This window comes from Callithrix jacchus, chromosome 1 (assembly GCF_049354715.1).
Source record: "Callithrix jacchus isolate 240 chromosome 1, calJac240_pri, whole genome shotgun sequence".
In the NCBI taxonomy this organism is placed as follows: domain Eukaryota; kingdom Metazoa; phylum Chordata; class Mammalia; order Primates; family Cebidae; genus Callithrix; species Callithrix jacchus.
This window is the reverse complement of record NC_133502.1, coordinates 129043723-129064138: the sequence shown is the minus strand read 5'-3', so window position 1 is coordinate 129064138 and position 20416 is coordinate 129043723. Positions and strand designations below refer to the sequence as shown.

Sequence of the window (20416 nt, the reverse complement as noted above, 5' to 3'; positions counted from 1 at the left end):
GCACTTATTTTATTAACATTAATGTCATGCCCACCTTTTAGGTTTGTCATTAGGCTAGAAATGAGATGTTAAATGAAAACCATTGTGCATTTGGCCACTCAGCTCATCACGAGACCCCCTAGGAAGAACAGACCAGATGCCTCCACCATGCACACAGGAGGAAGCCCAAGTTCAGATCCTCAAGACCCCAGGCTCCACGCAGTGAGCCCACCCACACAAGACTGGGCCAAATCCCACCTCAGACCCTCAGACACTCAGACATCTCTGTCTCTAACTGACTCACTCCGTCTTTGGAATATTTGTGGTCAATTAATTCCAATTAAGGTTTCCATTCCTATAATCCTCATATGCTGAAAGAAAGTCAGTTAACCTCCCCTCGTTCTTAACCCTTTATTGTCCTTTCTCCTTGGCTTCTCCTCTTTTCACACCACTATGCCTTCTGAAATCTTCTTCCTTTATATGAAAGACCCCGTCCCCAATAAGCTCCACATTTTCCCCCCACACTGTGCTGTGTATTTCATCTGCCATAGAGCTAAGAGTAGGAATGATAATTTATTGGCTCCTTAATGCCACTTTAGAACCACCACATTTCTACCTTGGTACTCGTGCCATCTGACTATACCAGCATGCATACTTCTATGTTTGTGTCATTAGAAATACCTCCTGATCACATTCTTCAAGACACAATAGGACTCTTCTCCTCCTCAACTTCAACTTCTGTCATGCTAGAAAACCCCAGGGTCTTAGTGGGCAATCTACCCAACACCCTCAATCTGTTCCTTGACCTTAAATACTCAATAACAAATCTCCTTCTACTCAACTTCTACTCCCCACCATTTCCAGGGATACATCCTGTATACCTCCAGAGTCATCTCCAAGGTGGCCACAGGCAACATCACCAGTGGTTTTGTGGCAAAATAAGAAGCCTCCATGACATGTGGGAACAATAAATAAATTTTTTTTAAATCCTGAGCTTCACCATCAACAAAAATAGCTCCATACCCAATATCATAACTGCAAATAATACACTCTCTGCCCCAGCTGCCTGTCCCCCAGTGCTTGCAAAACTCTCACTTGCACACATCTGCTCTCCAAATTCTTTGAGTCCTCCAGCTCCTGGGTCTTCATTTCTTCATAGGCCACTAGCCTTTCCCAAAAACAGACTACAAGTAGTTGCCATCTGAACTGGTCACTCATCAGCAACCTCAGATCCCTTCATGTCTCTCTATTGCACACACCTGGCAAACTCCTAACACAGGATCAATGCTGTCTTGGTACCTACCAGGCCAAATACTCCTAAATACATTTTTACAATGATTTGGATTACTGTCACAACAGACAGATGGTCTCTGATCTTAGGACTTCAATTAATCTCTTCAATTTTTTTACTTGATCAATTCTACCTCCTACTTTTCTAGGTATTTTAAACCTATATATCTCTATTAAGGAACCCCATCAACACCTGCCTTCTTTACTTTAAGCAGACAACATAATTTTCTTCTTCATTAAAAAAACTGGTGTTCCAAGAAGTAAGAATAAAATCAGGGAAATGCGCTGTCACAAAACTAAACTTTTTGTGAAGAATCCTCCATCCCCTCTATGAGGACACTAAATAGCAAAGTTCTCAGAGCTCACTTAAGGCTTTCTTCTCTCCTCATCTTTAGAGGTATGCCTCATCTGCTCCTATAGCTTCAGTTATTCTCTTGATGTAAAGGCCTTTGGAATCTCTATTATTAGTTCAGACCTCTCTCCTAAGCACCATTAAAGCTTTAGCTGAACATTTCCAATTATAAATCCAGTAAAGTGCCTTGAAACTACATGTCCAAAACTTGTATATAAATCTCTCTGTATATATATATATATGTGTGTCTTACACACATCACTTTTATTATCTCCTCAGTAAAAGGCTGTAAAGGTTTCCTTTTCAAGAATGTAGAATCTTCAATTGTATACCTGAAGACGCTTTTGAAAACTATTAACTTTTTGAATGAATTTCATTCATCATGCTAATATTAGCATGGTACATTTTTATAGTCCAGAGGTTATGGAGGCTTCAGTTGAACTAGCTATAGAACTGATGAAGAGTCAGCAGAGATAAGGAAACATCACAATCCTCTGCAAACAGTGGCCCAGTTCCACCTGTATTTTCCCTTCATAGACCCATTTAACTCATAACATCAGTAATATCTTTCTAGAGACTAAAAAATGTTCCAAAATTTGTTCTCTTTTGAAGAGATTGTCTTATTTTAACTTATGAGTTCTTTGTAGGACTTTTGTTTAAATTATAAATGTGTCATACCTGATAATAATATGAGGATAATAATCATAGCCAGTATTTTTTAATACTTAATGTCAGCCACAAGCCTAAATATTTTACATACATATATATGTGTATATATATATATATATATATATATATATATGTATATATAGCTACATATAAAGGTACAAATTTAATCTTCACAACTAAAGTAAAGTCAGGTACTATTATCCCCTCTCCCCTTTTGCAAAGAAGAAAACTTAGGCATACAGACTTGTAAGGGTTGGGACAGATAAACACATCTAATTTTCAAATATATTAAGAATAATACTGATTATTCATTCCTGTTTCCAAACAGATTACTATTTTAAACACAGGACTATTACCTATCTAATGATATTTAGTTGCTATTAATGGATGAATTTTGTATATAACAGACTTGATTGTGATTAATCAGACACATATTTGATCCATTTGTAGCTAATAGGCTTGATTATATGCTTTTTAAAGATCTTTATATTTTTCTTCATGATGCTCAAACCTCACTTTCTTATAAATACACAACTAGTTTTCAAATTTAAAAGTATAAATGGGAGAAATTGAGTTTATTTGCTAATTGTTCTCCCTTTTGGCTAGTAAAGAAAAAGATGTCATCAGATTCCTGGATTGTTGTTCCCAGAGTTCCAGAAATGGGAGGCCTGGCGAAGGAGTTCCAGACTGAGAGCTTCCAGCTGCGACGGCCACTAGGCCCCACCAAGCCAACACTTGGAGGGAAGTAAAATATTTGGCAAACAGCACCCATGGCCATCACAGCTGGAAGCTGGTTCTGGCCAACCAGTTGCAAGAAAAAGAAATGTGCTTCACTTCTGGACCAGACATTATCAGTACAAGATCCTCAAGTTTTTTTAAAAAAAACAACAAAAACTTATGGCATAGTGATATGATATGGCTGTGTCCCCACCAAATCTCAACTTTAATTGTATCTCCCTGAATTTCCACATGTTGTGGGAGGGACCCAGGGGGAGGTAACTGAATCATGAGGGCCGGTCTTTCCCATGCTTTTCTTGTGATAGTGAATTAAGTCTCATGAAATCTGATGGGCTTATCAGGGGTTTCCACTTTTGCCTCTTCCTCATTGTTCTACTGCCACCTCCACGTTAAGATGTGCCTTTCACCAACTGGGCATGGTGGCTCATGCCTGTAATCCTGGTACTTTGGATGGCCAAGGCAGGTGGATCACAAGGTCAAGAGATTGAGACCACCTTAGCCAATATGGTGAATTACCATCTCTACTAAAAATACAAAAATTACCCGGGCATGGTGGCACATGCCTATAGTCCAAGCTACTCAAGAGGCTGAGGCAGGAGAATCACTTGAACCGGGGAGGCGGAGGTTGCAGTGAACCCACATAGTGCCACCATACTCCAGCATGACAACAGAGTGAGACTATGTCTCAAAAAAAAAGTGCCTTTCACCTTCAACCATGATTCTGAGGCCTCTCCCACCATGTAGAACTATAAGTCCAATTAAACCTCTTTTTGTTCCCAGTTTCTGGTATGTCTTTATCAGCAGGTGTGAAAACCAATTAATACAGTAAATTAGTACCAGTAGAGTGGGGCATTGCTGAAAAGATACATGAAAATGTGGAAGCAACTTTGGAACTGGGTAACAGGCAGCGATTAGAACAGTCTGAAGGGCTCAGAAGAAGACTGGAAAATGTGGGGAACCAGAATTTTATAGAGATTTGTTGAATAGCTTTTCCCAAAATGCCAATAGTGGTATGGACAATAAAATCCAGACTGAGGTGGTCTCAGATGGAGATGAGGAACTTGTTGGGAACTGGAGCAAAGATAACTCTTGTTATGTTTTAGCAAAGAGACGGGTGGCATTTTGCCCTGCCCTAGAGATTTGTGGAACTTTGGACTTGAGGGAGATGATTTAGGGTATCTGTCAGAAGAAATTGCTAAGCAGCAAAGCATTTAAGAGGTGACTTGGGCACTGTTAAAGGCAATCAGTTTTGAAAGGGAAACAGAGTTCAGAAAATCTGCAACCTGACTATGCGATAGAAAAGAAAAGCCCATTTTCTGGGGAGAAATTCAAGCCAGCTGCAGAAATTTGCATAAGTAGCATGGAACCTAATGTTAATCTTCAAGATGATGGGGAAAATGTCTCCAAACCAGGTCAGAGATCTTCATAGCAGCCCCTCCCATCACAGGCTTGGAGGCCCAGAAGGAAAAAGTGGTCTCATGGACCAGACCCAGGGTCTGTGTGCTGTGTGCAGCCTAGGGACTTAGTGCCCTGTGTCCCAGCTGCTCCAGCTGTGGGTGAAAGGAGCCAAAGTACAGCTCTGACTGTGGCTTTAGAGGGTAGAAGCCCCAAGCCTTGGCAGCTTCCACATGGTGTTGACACTGTCGGTGCTCAGAAGTCAAGACCTGAGGTTTGGTAACCTCCACCTAGATTTCAGAAGATGTATGAAAATTCCTGGATGCCCGGCAAAAGTTTGCTGCAGTGGTGGGGCCTTCATGGAGAACCTCTGCTAGGGCAGTGCAGAAGGGAAATGTGGGGTTGGAGCCCCCACAAACAGTCTCTAGGCACTGCCTAGCAGAGCTGTAAGAAGAGAACTACCATCTTCCAGACCCCAGAATGATAGATCCACCAACAGCTTGCATTGTTCACCTGGAAAAGCCACAGACACTCAACACAAGCCTGTGAAAGCAGCTGGGAAGGAAGGAAGGCTGTGTCCTGTAAAACTACAAGGGTAGAGCTGCACAAAACCATGGGAACCCACCTCTTGCATCAGTGTAACCTGGATATGAAACCTGGAACAAAGGAGATCATTTTGGAGACTTACAGTTTGACGGCCCCACTGATTTCAGACTTGCATGGGCCCTGTAACCCCTTTGTTTTGGCCAATTTCTCCCTTTTGGAATGGCTCTATTTATGCAATACCTTCACCTGCCCCCCTCCGACTCCCCCACCGCCACCACTGTATCTAGAAGGTAACTAGCTTGCTTTTGATTTTACAGGCTCATAGGCAGAAGGGACTTGCCTTGTCTCAGATGAAACTGGGCTGTGAACTTACGGATTAATGCTAAAACGAGTTAGTACTTTGGAGGACTATTCGGAAGGCATGGTTAGTTATTAAATGTGAGGACACAAGATTTGGAGGGGCCAGGGGCAAACTGATATGGCTTGCCTATGTCCCCACCAAATCTCAACTTGAATTGTATCTCCCAGAATTCCCATATATTGTGGGAGGGACCCGGGGGAGGTAATTGAATCATAGGAGCCAGTCTTTCCCATGCTACTCTCATGATAGTGAAATAAGTCTCACGAGATCTGATGTGCTTATCAGGGGTTTCCACTTTTGCTTCTTCTTCATTTTCCTCTTGCTCCCACCATGTAAGAAGTGCCTTTTACCTTCCATTATGATTCTGAGGCCTCCTCAGCCATGTGGAACTGTAAGTCTAATTAAACCTCTATTTGTTCCCAGTTTCAGATCTTTAATAGCAGCATGAAAACAGATTAATACACATAGTGACCAAAAAGTGGCAGTTCCATCAGTTGGAGTTCACTTCAGTGACTTCAGTGAGCAGATCCCTTGCAGATCATTGATGAATATGTATCATGAGTAAGAATAATTCTGTGTATTTTAAGCCAATGAAATTTTGAGGTTGTTTGTTATCACAGCACAATAGGGTTTATCCTGACTGATTCAACCTCTTTCAGTTTACATTTGGGCTTATATGATAGCCTCATTGTCAAACCTAGAAAGAAGCAAAGATTCAAATGGCCACAGAGTAGTGTTCTTCTGGAAAATGTTTCTAACAATTCCATTTGTCCTTTGTTAGGTCCATGTTTTTCCCTAGTGTCTATCTTCACACTTTGGATATCAGTGAAGGTGTTCATTGGAGAGACTGAGAAGAAATGAATGTAAGAAAAATAAATAAATAAATAAATAAATGGAAACTTGTTAGTACCCTCTAAAATGAACTTACTTTGAAAATTACATAAGAATAGACGATGAAGCAAGTGAGAGGCAATCTATTCTCAATACTATATCACTAGTTTTGTTTTGGTTTTTGTTTTTGTTTTTGTTTTGAGACAGGGTCTCACTCTAACACCCAGCCTGGAGTGCAGTGGCACTATCTCAGCTCACTGTAACTTCCACCTCCCAGGCTCAAGCAATCCTCTACCTCTGCCTCCCAAGTGGCTGAGACTACAGGTACCCACCACAACACCCAGCTGATTTTTTTGTGTTTTTTGTAGAGATAGGGTTTACACCATGTTGTCCAGGGTGGTCTCAAACTCCTGAGTTCAAGCAATCTGCCCACACTGGCCTTCCAAAGTGCTAGGATTACAGGTGTGAACCACCACATTTGGCCAAAACTACATCACTTTCTACAACTATATTTTTATGTCTTCCCTAGCGTGGTCAGTAGAAATATCCTTTTGACTAGATGCTGCAATGTGGCATCTACCTTTTTTCACTGGCTCAGAATATTTAATTAATTTTTATTAAAAATATAAGCTTTGGAAGATCACAATCATAGCTGTTATGTTCACTGTGTAATAGATATACAGAACATGTACTTGTCTGTCTAATCCATAGCACCTGAGTCTGTAAGGCAAGAGAATGTGAAGGCTCTTTTGAAAGACAGAAGAAAATTCTAGCGTACATGAAGAATACATGGCTCTACTCAACAACTTATAAGTTAACTTCTGGAAAGAAATTAAAAGACAATCTCTGTGAAATTAATATTTTAAATATAATATTTATTTTTATCAAATTAATTCACATATACTCAGAGGCAAATATTACTATCATAACAAAGACAGCAGTTACCTATTTGGGGTCTGGTAGAGGTAAACTCAAAATAATATGTAATGATATGACAAGAGTAAGAAAAATGACTAAATCTAGATTAACCTCTAGTTTTGAGGACTAAGCCACTAGGTGGATGGCAAGTTCATTAATTAAGATGGGGAAAGACTGGTAAGAACAGGATTTCCAGCACAGAGGAAAAACAAAGAATCAAGAATTCTAAATCAGACATAGAGATTTAGACATAAAAAGTGAAGATATTGAGTATATGGTTTTATAGACAATCTGTAGTTCAGGACATGGGTCATGGGCAAGGTTACTGGTTTGGAGGTCACCTAGATGTAGATTACATTTAAAGATATTGAAATGATGGCAACTTAAGAGAAGAGAGCACACAAAAACTGAAGCTGACCATCATTCAACATGTAGCATTCAGGCCAACGAAGAGAGCCAGAAGAGAAGACTGAGAAACTGTGGCCAGGAAGATTGGCAAAAAGCCAGGAGAGGTGGTGACTCTGGAGTAAGCAGGGGTTCAAGAAGGAGTGAACAGTCAACTGTGTCCACACAGCTCACTGCTCACTATATAAATCTGGCCACCCTTTATTTCCCTGCCTCTATTCTATGTGGTAATTTTCACAGTTCCCCTCCAATTTCTCACCTCTGTGCTTTTGCTCCTATTATTCTTCTGCATTGGAATACCTCCTCACCTGTCAAAATTCTATCTATCCTTCAAGACCCATCAAGATACCATCAACTTTGTAATACATTTCCTAACTCCAGTAATAAAATATGCTTTCTTCCTCTATACTATTGGATATCAAATTTATTGCATGTCAAATTTTATTCTGTTTTGTACTATAATTGTTTGCATTCTTTATTCATCCTTCCTGTATCCCAGATGGACTATAATATAGGTCCCCCAACCCCTCATAATGTATCAGAGTGTGTGGTATGTAGTAGGTCCTCAATAAACATTTTCACTGAATCAAATACAAAAATATAGAACATAAGCCAGGAAAAGTATTTTCAAAGGACAACCTCTTTTGTCACTTTGGATATCTGTCTGCCAGCACATGGATCATCTGCCCCAGGCCCAAGAATTACTGACACATATTCCTGGTCCTCTATAGAAAAGTAGGGAAAGAGATTAATCACAGAAAATAAAGGTTTTTAAAAGTTATCTTTCTAAAAAGACCGTGGAAAAAAATATCTACAGGAGAATGCTGGCAAAACTACTTATCCTGCCTTGGCTGAATATGTCCTGAGCTAATGGCTACTTTAAAAACCACTTAAACTAATCTTTTCCCCAGATCTTCATTAAGAAAATAGCAAGTTGCAAAAGCCCAAAGGATAAAACAACTTTTGTGATCCCTGAACCTAAAACTAAGCTACAAAGACTGTCCTAATCCAAGCCTTGGGTTAGAAGTCAGACAGCAGAATATTAAAAAATTGCCAAGAGAGTAGATCATAAATGTTCTCACCACAAAACTATGATATGCGTATGAGGTGACAGATACCTTAGTTTAATTTAACCATTTCACAATGTATACGTATATCAAAACATTCCCCTTTACACAATAAATATTTTTATTTAACTATACCTTAATAAAAAAAAATAAATTTTAGAAACATAAAGTGGCAGAGGCATCTGATAAATAATAAATGTGAGTTTAATCATTTTTAAAAGTCAGGCAGGCCACACAAGGTGGCTCACGCCTGTAATCTCAGCACTTTGGGAGGCTGAGGCAGGCAGATCACTTGAGGTGAGGAGTTCAAGACCAGCCTGACCAACATGGTGAAACCCTTTCTCTACTAAAAATACAAAAATTAGCCAGACATGATGGCAGGTACCGGTAATCCCAGCTCCTTGGAAGATTGAGGCAGGAGAATCGCTTGAACGTGAGAGGCAGAGGTTGCAGTGAGCTGAGACAGAGTGAGCCTCTGCTTCAAGAAAAAAACAGCAATAACAACAAATAAAATTAAATTTAAATTTAAATTAAATTTCAGGAAGTAGAGCAGAAAGAACACAGGTTTTCACATAGGAAAGATGTTGATTTGATTTTCAGTCCTATCATTTGATATTTTTATAATTCTATGTGATACATACTTGCATTCTTTTACACTAGAAAGAAAGACAGTGATAGAAAATCTGGAAGGTAGCTCTGGATACAAGTTGGAGGAAAAGGGAAGAAGGAGAGAGAAAAACAAGTTATCAACGGTACACATAGTCAGGGCCAAAACTTTATGAATCACATAGAATTTCCATGAATCTCATAGACCTAATGATCAATGAGAATTATTTGCCAAGCTGCTAGGTGAAACATGCTGAAAAACAGCTGGGGCCTATGGCAAACATATTCAACTTTATGATTTTCTTCAGCCCCTCTTCTGTCTTGTACTATGTTGCCCCCAACTGTCTTCTAAAACTATTCACTCTTTCATGGTCAATAGAAACTTAGAAACCTAGATTCTCAAACTTTCGCTAAAAAGTCCAGGTCTTTTTAGACACTTGTAGATAGATAAATAACTTAGTGATAAAGAATACATAGTCTGTTTAGGTCCATACTCTAGATCTATCCTATATTAACTGTGTGATAGTCCAAACTGGTTGTTTTGTGCTAAGATTCCTACTGCTTGTACTTTGAGACTCACATACTCAGAGCTAGAAAACTTTTGAGAGTATACGGTGATAATTACTGCAAATTCATGGAAGAGTACATAAGTATAAATAATCAACCTAACTTCCCTCTTCCTCTAACATTTTCTCACAAAACTAAAAAGTTTGGAAACCCCTTTTCTTAATGGTGGTGCCAGTTCAACCACACTCTAGAAGGTATTAGTTTCATTAACTACAATGTGAAATCATCAGAATAAAGAGGCAGCATGAGAAAAAATGACAGCATCGGGCTTTGCGGTATATAGATTTAATTGCTCATACAAGAACCTGGGAGGGGGAACCCCTCAAAAGATTAGTCACTTCATTTTGTGTTGCAGAACTCAATTCAGGTTAACAAAGTGTTGCCAACAAAGGAGATGAGAGAATGGCAGCATTCACTTGCTCTGCACTGAATAAACAAATGTGGGATTTGTGGGCTGACTAATGTCCTGGGATAAACCAGGCAGTCAGCCAAATTCTAGGAGTTTTGATGAAAAGACAGCAAGCCCACACTTTTCTTCATGGCGAGTGCTCTGTGGGAGTATTGATGTCCACATGGGCAGCCTGGATCTTCAACTTGCCTTAAAGATTTGCCCTTATTCAGCCACAGGGAATTCTCAATGCTTCCGTAACTGAAAACCTAGATTGAATGACAGAAGCTAAATTCCTACTTCTTGACAAGTGTTAAATATATTTGTCATGCATCTCCATGTAGAAACATGTTATCATTGACCCTTTCTAAACACTACAATACTCTGAAAATACACAGTTAAGTCACTAAAATGTAATTCTAACTTTCCATTCATTCATTTATTTCTTTCACTGAGTGCCTACTATGCTCTAGGGACCATGCAGAGCTCTGTATATAAAACACTTGGTGAATTTGACATTGAAGCCCCCTATCCAGCCTGAAAATTTCAAGGGCACTGAAAAAAGTAATAAAATGCTTGTAATTGTATTTCTTGGTTAGGGGAAACTATTAAAATTTGCAATATTTTGGTGAGAGAGGCAGTAAGTTTTTCAATTAAGGTCTTAATGTAAGTTCGTGAAGAAGTCAGAAATGAGAATGAGGAATTTCCTTTTATCTGGTCACCAGGATCCTCCACCATGCTGTGAGGACCACAGTCTTCACTTAACCTCAGGCTAAAGTAGATTTTATTGCAAACTGTGCAGCTAGTGAAATGTCAAGGGCTGTTTCACAGGATCTTAACTAACACAAGAAAAACTTCCCAGCAGCAGCTGATGCCAACTCCTTTAAATGTACATGTCTAAGTTATCTATCCAGATAACAGATATACATGGTATAAGCAGGCTGAAGCAAAATCTCTGGAATGTTCAATGTGAGTATAATATACCTAGAAGCAAAAACTTCACTGATACAAAGGATGCATTTTATAAGTCTCCACAAAAATCTCCAACTTCTTGTGAAATTTAGGGCCTTCTTAAGTAATTTTTATCACACAAAGCTTTCATACTTCCTTATATGAAGACCTACTCTCCATGATTTATCAGCCCTCCAGAGTCCCAGTGAGATGCTGCCAAGTTGCAAATTTAGAGAATTATCTTAAGAAATATTGTATATAACTGCCTTTGGAAAAAAATTCAGGTCAATTAGCAAAGATTTTAAGCAAGTCCTTTTACAAAAACCTGCAAACTTTCAACGAGTCTGGGGTTTATGAAATCATCAAATCAATTAACATATTTATGTTAATCTTATAAGCATAACTCTTTAGGAATAAAGGTATTACAAAAACAAGGTTTGGAAAAGGAGACTAACTCTTGCTTAATTACTGTGAAGAGCAGAGAACTGAAAGAAAAAGCTACGCACAAGTTGGAAAAGTGCTACTTGGGTTTAAAAAAGAGAAAAACAAAACCTGAGATTGGGATTGGACGATAAGCAGGTAGCAGAAGCAACAAAAAGTCTCTTTCATTTTCAGTTCAGGGGGCCCCTTAAAGGAGCAAGATGAAATGTACAGCCCACAAACCACAGGCAGGCCTGCACAGGAAGTGGAGTGGAAATTACAGTTGAATGGACTCTCAAACAGGATGAAGCCAGTCCTTGGGAGGTTTCAAAAAAACCAAGTAGACAATATGAACATCCAAGTGTTTCCTTGTGTCATTAACTCAACATTCTGATTGCAAACACCATGGAACCACAGTGAAAAAGCTGCAAAAATGGTGGCCGTTTTACAAAATTTCTTTCTGCTGTTTGCTTGTCAGAGCCGATCAGACTCTTCCTTGAGCACTTTGCAGGGCACACACTGGATCCCACTGAGGTGGATATTTGAAGGGTGATATCAAATTTCCCAGCAAAATTAGATAAGCAGATTGACTTGACAAGAAGCATGAGGTAGCATAAAGATCTTCCCTAGACAGTGCCAGATAATTAGGTGCCAAAAGCCTGAGGTGGTTATTAGAAAATGATTACCACCTCCAATTGTCTTACTTTTCACCGCCAGAAAACTGCTACAGCAGAAGCTAGCCAAAGCAATCACCGCTCCCCTAGGAAGCATTCACTGGGAGCTCTTGCTAACATCCCTATGGTTTGAAAGTAGCTAGACAGGGCAGTGACAGCAATTCCTGCTGTCAATTAAGGAGAAATTGCCCAAAAGGATTTTAACTTTTAACTGGATTTCAGCCATGCTGCTCCCAAATACTCCTTTCTTTGGTTACCTTTCAGCTGAGGCTTCTTTGGCAGCCAAAGAAGTATTTCACTTCCACAGTCATCACAGCAGTAGAGAGGAAGAAAAACTGAAAAGAGGTCAGGACTCCCTGACTCTTTACCTAACACTTGCAAGGCCTCTGGCCAAGTCAGGCTGCTTTTCTGTGTTCCCTTTTCCTTTAATTATAAAATAGGATAATATAAAACCTACCTCAAAGGATTATAGAAAATGTCATAAGAAAGAACAGATGAGCTAAGTGCTATAGAAGGTATATACACATTAATGTACTTAAGTCTATGTGTATGCATGTATGTGTACAGTACATACATTCAACTTTTTAATGTTTTCCAATTGCATAAAGGAGAAATACAGACTTGGTAATTAACTGGTTAAGTTATATGGACAGTCTGGATATTTTAGAATAAAAATTCATCCCTTGGTTTGAGGACAAAAAAGCAATGTCTAAATTGTTCAGACAATTTTTTTCTTCTGCAAGTCCTAGCCATGGAGTCTACACAAGACTGAATTTTAGGATTGCTAAGAAGCCAGAAAAAAATATTTTAAGGAAAAATAATAATGGCTACTAATTATTAAATGTTTACTATATGCTGGCTAATCTATGAAACACTTTTACAGACATTATTTTGCCTCCTCTTAGTTACAAGCTTGTAAAGTATCTATTATTTAACAATACTATACACGATGCCTTAAGTGTATAAACAAATTTATTGTTGGAATTGAGATTCAGACTCAGGTCTGTCTTACTTCAGGGTCCTTGATCTTACTCAGAGCCATCATAGCTCTCTGAAGAATGTTATTTTTCTCTTCTGCCCCTACTGTAGGATTTAGCATTTTCCTTTGCTGTTAAAAGTTGGCCCATGTGCCCTGGCTGGTATGTGGACCAATCCCTGTGTGGCCCCTTGTGTAAGAGCAGATGTACTGGAGGGTGACACAGAGGCAGCAGTGTGCAGAAAGGGTTCTAAGAGCAGAGGACAAAAGAAGCTTCATGAAGAAAGCACCTTTGGGACTTACACTCAGCTTTAAAGGGCTACATTTCTTTGAAAAATGTCACAGAGGCTTGTGGTTAGACAGAGCAGGAAAGAACTTTTCCTGTACTCTCCAGCCATTCCATTTAGACTAAAACTCTTCTTCAGATATCGGGCATGAGCTGTTTGGCAACTTTTATTCAATTAGAATTCATATCTAAAAAGTTGTTTCACATATCCCCCATCTGTTACCTCTGATGGTTTTTTCCTTTGGAGTTAGATACATTCCAAATAGGTCTCCCCAGTTCTGTTCTAGAAAGTAGTTCTGACTTGGGAAAGGATTCCAGCATACCTAACAATAATGCTTGAATCCTAGAAGAACCACATGGTGTACTAGCCTAGTCATTAGATATTATTTAGAAACACCATTGGAAAATATTTAAATAGTAAAATTTTAGAATTAAGATTGATACTAATAGGTAAAAAGTGAATGTTTTTTGAGCTCTTACAGAATGGCAAGCATAGTACTACACCACTTACATGGATTATTTAATTCATCTCATACTATCCCTATGAGACAAGAACTGTTATGATTTCCATTTTCAAATTAGAAGACTAAGTGTGCCATTAAATATTTCTTATTGTCAAAACAGTCACCAACATGACAGAAGAGTAGACCTCAGGCAAGAGTAACACAAAATTTTCACAGAGCCATCCCTCCCTAACCTCCCTACTTCTCCTGTGTTCTCCCAAATGTCTTATTCCATCATCCAAGGTGGTTACAAATTTCATTCATTTGTCCTACATTTCCCCTGACATGGATTGGAAACTGGTTATCTCCCATAAAACTAGAAAAAAAAAGTAAGACCTTAAAAGAATAAAGATATTTAACTCTAAAAGACCTGAGAATAAACTATGACTCCAAGAAAAGTATACATGTAAATGTATGAAACTGATTGCAAAACGAAAAAATCCAATAGAAATCTCTTAACTGCCAGACTAGCCCCATGAACAGCCTCTTCCATGCAATTCAGTGGAAATTATTCCATGGGAGTTATGTGAAAGAGAAGAAAAAGTTTTGCTGAGAAATGCAGGATCGGGAGAGTTAGGCCAGTATGATGAGGAGCTTTGTCTGGTGTGAGCTCTTTAGCCAGATCTCTCCCTTTCGGAGCCTTCCGCAGCTGAGATATTTCATACCAGAATCTGCCTTCAAGCCACACAATTCTGCTGAGTGCAAGGCAATGGGATTAGGACAGAAAGACATTTACAGGATGACAGTGTTGAAAAGTTGTTGAAATCCAGCTCTAAAATATACCAAATTATTTATGTCATCTTTTGGGTTTCCAACTCAATGTTTTCTCATCCAGGCTGGGTGCAGTGGCTCACGCCTGTCATCCCAGCACTTTGAGAGGCTGAGGTGGGTGGATCCCTTGATTCTAGGAGTTTGAGATCAGCCTGGGCAACATGCTGAAAACCCACCTCTACAAAAAAATACAAAAATTAGCTGGGCATGGGGGTGCACACCGAGTAGTCCCAGCTACTCAGAAGGTTGAAGCAGAAGGACAACTATATCCCAAGAGGTTGAGGCTGCAGTGAGCCATGATTGTACCACTGCATTACAGCCCGGGCAACAGAATGAGTCCTTGTCTAAAAAAAAAAAAAGGAATGTTTTCTCATCCACAGCGTCTAACCACAGCAAAGCTGGATTGCAAAACCTCCTTAGAGGGAAAATATTTAGAAAATAGTCATTTAGTTCTATGTTCTTTGTATCTAATTAGCTAAGTTTCATTATGTATATGTATAACATCTTCATAAAATGATGGAAGGAATTGTGTACAGTATAAATGAGCTATAAGAATCACAGTAAATAATAAATATATTTCAGTATTTGTAATATACTATAACATTATAGATTACTTACTTCATAATTTTTGCTTGACTAATCCATCACAAGTGCTAAGTTCTTCAACCCATTAGTTCTTGGAAGCATGGAGTTATCAACAGTAGTAAAAGGATAAAGGGTAGCCTCTTCAATACTCATGTTGAAATTAAATCACAGAAATAGTTGCTTCTTTCTCACCAAATCACCAGCATCCCTCTGAAACTTCTGAGGATGAAATACTTATATCAGCATATAAATGGATGCAAATAATGAGTGTCTCCTTTATACATTTTGCTACAACAATATACATATACATAGTTATAGGGCTTGGGGAAAACTATTGGGCACAGACAAAATAAAGAGTTAAAAAGGAAGAGAAAGGGGATGAGAAGAGCAGAGCAGTGCTTGAGCAAAGAAGAGAGATGAAAGACTATTTCATGTCTATTATTGTCATGAGTTACATTTTAGGCAATTTAGATCACCCTCATTTTTCAGAAAAATAAACCAGGGCTCAAATAAATGAACTAGGCTACATTACTAAAAAGTGTTAATCACAGGATTTGATCCTAGGTCTCTGTGATTTAAAGAATCTCTATTCTCTTTCACTGTATCTCATTACCTCTCTTTCCAAGAGAATGTTCCTTTGATGTGTGTTTTTCAATTCTTTAAACACAGATAACATATATCTGATGGCCAGCAAACAGAAGTCTTTTCTTTGATCTCTGCTGTTGAATCAGAATGAGGCTTTTTCTTCTCATCAAAAGGAAGGCTGGATGTAGGAGAAAAAAAGAGACAAATGTTAAGGAATCCTTTGATTGGGCTATGACCTAAACATAGCGGATATTTCCTAATCCCTCTTCCTAAACGCTTTTATCACCTCGAATAGTGTAAGGAGCACAGAAATACATTGAATAGAATATACCTATACTCAGTAAATAGAATACAATAATAGTTCCACCTCTCAGTTCTAGTACAGATGCCAGTACCTGATTTAAACCTATTCCCTAGATCATCCTGCCTTTTTTCTCTTGAAACAACTATCTATACACAATCTAGTCTCTATGACAGCCTTAGCAGTTCCTTGACAGGGCATGCAGGTAGTCCAATGGTTAAGTACATAAGCTCAAATTCCATCTTCACCATTGATATGGTCTTTGACAGGAAAATTATTTAACTTCTCAAACTGTCTGTGGTTTCTCAATATCTAAAATGGTGATTTATTATGACTTATTTCATGAAGTTGCTATTAAAATCAAACAAAATGATATGCATAAAGTTCCTAGCACAGTACCTATGACATAATGGGAGTTGCTGCATTTTTCTTGAATTAGTGCTAGATATAGCCCCATAATTTACAAAGTAGACAAATTACAGTACTTTGAGGTAGCTAGGGAATCATTTGGATGGTTTCCATTTGCTACAAAGAAATTCATTTGGAGGAAAAGAAGCTGAAGGATTTCTCAAGAGACCTGGACTCTTCGGCTTGTCCCAAATTTTCTTCTTATAGTCTACGTCCAGTGCAAACAAAGTTGCTGCCCATTTAATGTTTAAGATTTAATATAGCAAGTGAATTCATTTTAGGTCCAATTTGTATAGTATAGTATATTATTATATGTACATATAAAATATTGTTTAATAAATTTGCCTTCTGATTTATGAGCATTTTGAAGAGGTTGGACCACAATCTTGAACAACTTGCTTTATGGCAGAATTTTATACTGCTTATATCTTCACTTTTATAGCATATTGCTAAGTCTATATGTTTATTTAGTTTTTGGTGAAAAATACAACCCCCAAGGATAACTTTAATGATGTACTTTTTGATCTTCATTGTGACAAAAAGCATGGGCACCTATGCATTCCACCACCTCCTTCATCAGCACCACAGCCGCCACCAGGACAACTACTGCTTCCTCAGCCTATTTTGTTTCCTATGTATAGATGGTTAGAAAAAGAATTGAGTAATTTAGTGAAGCTAAGTTATTAGTACATTTGCTGAGGTAATACTTTGCATTTCCATTAATATGCATACTTGTACCAAAAGCAAACTATAAGGGTTATAGTGATGACATGCTGGATGAGAAAAAAACAGAGGATTAAAATTCCACTTTCACAACTAATTAGCAATGTGGAGTTGAGTAAATTAACCTCTCTAAGTCTCAGTTTCTACATCTACTAAATCTAAACAAACTCAAAACAGTGACTATTTCATTAGACTAGATATTTTGATTAAATGGCAAATATATAATAAACAATCAACAGATAGTAGCTATTCTGTGTTAGAATACAAGCAATTCATTTTACTTTATCACTGTACTCATATTTCCCTTTCTCCTATTTTTCCTTTAGCCTCTTAATCCTATTCCTTATGTGTGTAAAATCAAATCCTTTGTTGAAGAAAACCACATATTAAAGGAAAATAAACATATACATACACACAAATAAATAATATTTTTTCAAAAGAAAAATATTTGTCCTCAAAGAAAAAAGCTATAAAGTATTAATCATGTGAAATGCATGTGTGGTGGAAATGGATCATTTAGCACTTTGTAACTTGAATATACAGTAGTATTCTCAGGAGAGAGTCAAAAAGGTTGTGTCAGCATCCTAATGAAACATATTCAGGCACCTTTGCCTTCAAACTTCTTTTCCCAGCCAAGATGACAAATGTGGGTTAAACATTTCCTCTCTAACTGACTCATTTGGCAGAAAAAGAAATCCAGATGCCAAGAGGAATAGAAAAAAAAAATGGTGGGGATAGAGGCACAGGAAGGAGGGGGAGGAAGGAGAAGCATGTCATATTTCATCAAGCTATAAAAAAACCAATGCAGAAGATTAAAAGAAGGATACATTGACCCTCACAGGTAAAAACCAGGTTCTGGAAATATAAAAATTTTTAATGTTAACTTCACACCAAAAAGTATTAATAACTAAAGTGTTTTTTACAGAATCACTATACTATAATTCAGTTATTTACAGGATAATAACAAAAATATATATGAACTTATACAGGAAAGCCAAGGATCAAACCTCTAGAGCATTCACGCTCATATACACTAACAGACCCAAAGTCATACTTTAATTGAACTACTATGAAAAATAATCTGAGCAATTGCTTTATAATTTAATTATAGGAAACACCTAGGATATTCTACTCTGTTTCTAAGCATTTTACAATTTTTAACTAATTTGTTGCTTAATAATTGCTAAAGATTATTATGTTAATCTTCCACCATCACATCCAAATTTTTATAAAATAAACAGGTGTGAAATCTCAGCTGACTTTAAAAAAAAAGTACAAATACTAAAACATCATATTGTGTTAGTTATAGCTGCCCTAGGCAAAACAGTTTCACTTCCACTGTTCCTTCTTTCCTGCCCTTTTGCCTTATATTTTTCTGATATTCATGTTTTGAAGATAAAATAAGATAAAGTTAAATGACATATGTAATGTCCTCAATAAATAATAGCTTCTTATTACCATTGATATGGGCACCATCATTATTGCTGCATTTATTTTCTTTTGCCATTACCCAATCTTTTTTTATTTTTTTAATTATTTACTTTTTATTATTATACTTTAAGTTCTGGGGTATATGTGCAGAACATACAGGTTTGTTACATAGGTATACATGTGCCATGGTGGTTTACTACATCTATCACCACTCCTAATGTTATCCCTCCCCAATCCCCCAACCTCTTGCTATTCCTCCCTAACCCCCCTACCCCCTGACAGGCCACTGTGTGTGATGTTCCCCTCCCTATGTCCATGTGTTCTCATTGTTCAACACCCTCTTAAGAGTGAGAACATGTGGTGTTTGGTTTTCTGTTCTTATGTCAGTTTGCTGAGAATGATGGTTTCCAGCTTTATCCATGTTCCTGAAAAGGACATGAACTCATCCATTTTTATAGCTGTGTAGTATTCATGGTGTATATGTGCCACATTTTCTTTATCCATTCTATCACTGATGGGCATTTGGGTTGGTTCCAAGTCTTTGCTATTGTAAACAGTGCTGCAATAAACATACGTGTGCATGTATCTTTATAACAGAACGATTTATAACCCTTTGGGTATATACCCAGTGATGGATTGCTGGGTCAAATGGTATTTCTATTTCTAAATCCTTGAGGAATCACCGCACTGTCTTCCACAATGGTTGAACTAATTTACACTCCCACCAACAGTGTAAAAACATTCCTATTTCTCCACATACTCTCCAGCATCTGTTGTCTCCTTATTTTTTAATAATCACCATTCTAACTGGCATGAGATGGTATCTCAATGTGGTTTTGATTTGCATTTCTTTAATGACCAGTGATGATGAGCTTTTTTTCATATGTTTGTTGGCTGCATAAATGCCATTACTCACTCTCGAAGGTGGCTACCATGGGTATACCTTCCCAAAGCATATGTGTAGTACTAAAGGCAAGATTTTGGATACATACAGACAAAAAAACAATTTAGTAGTAACATATTTATATTAAAGTATATTTAAAATTTTATAACTAGCACATCAACCTAGTGATTTAACAGATATTATCATCAAATTTAATTAAATTTAAAATCATGGTATATTTTCAGAAGTATAACAGTGCAGGTAGTATGTGAATAGCATAATCATGAGGATGGTATGTAAATAACTGCAGTTTGGAAAACAATGAAATAAAGCATAAACAACTGCTTTTACAACATAAGGAGTGGGGGAATTAGAGTCACATTTTGAAAGAAGCAAATCTTTCACCTGCTAGATTATAAATTTCTTGAGGACACATAGTCTTCATAAGAAAAAAAAACATATAATGAATGACAGAGAATGTGAAAAAGCCTTAAGTTATACTTCATACCTTATTCAACATCATGTTTCTTAGTAGAGAAAAACCTATGAGTATGAGACAGTCTTACCAGTGACTAAAATCCATGGAAAGAAAAAACTTCCAAATTACTAATAAAAGTGGAAAAATTTTAGCCAATCATCCTTCACAGCATTAGAAAAATCTAAGCACATAGTAGCACTCAATAAGTTTTTGCTAAATAAACAATTGATATAGCTATTATAACTACAGATAACCTAAAGCATCAAAACCAAATAAAATACACACCTGATAGCACCTTAAAATTTGGGGGATCAGGAGGGAAGATGCTA

General features: G+C 37.6%; 1 long non-coding RNA gene across 1 annotated transcript in view; it reads right to left on the bottom strand.

Annotated features, from left to right (window-relative positions):
• LOC103793377 (uncharacterized) overlaps positions 1-20416 on the bottom strand; it is a 384615-nt gene that overhangs the window by 314115 nt on the left and 50084 nt on the right. The window contains exons 6-7 of the long non-coding RNA XR_013526722.1: positions 15892-16041; positions 15312-15497 (exon numbers count right to left, since the gene is read on the bottom strand). This is a non-coding gene — a long non-coding RNA (uncharacterized LOC103793377). The remainder of the gene's footprint in view (positions 1-15311; positions 15498-15891; positions 16042-20416) is intronic.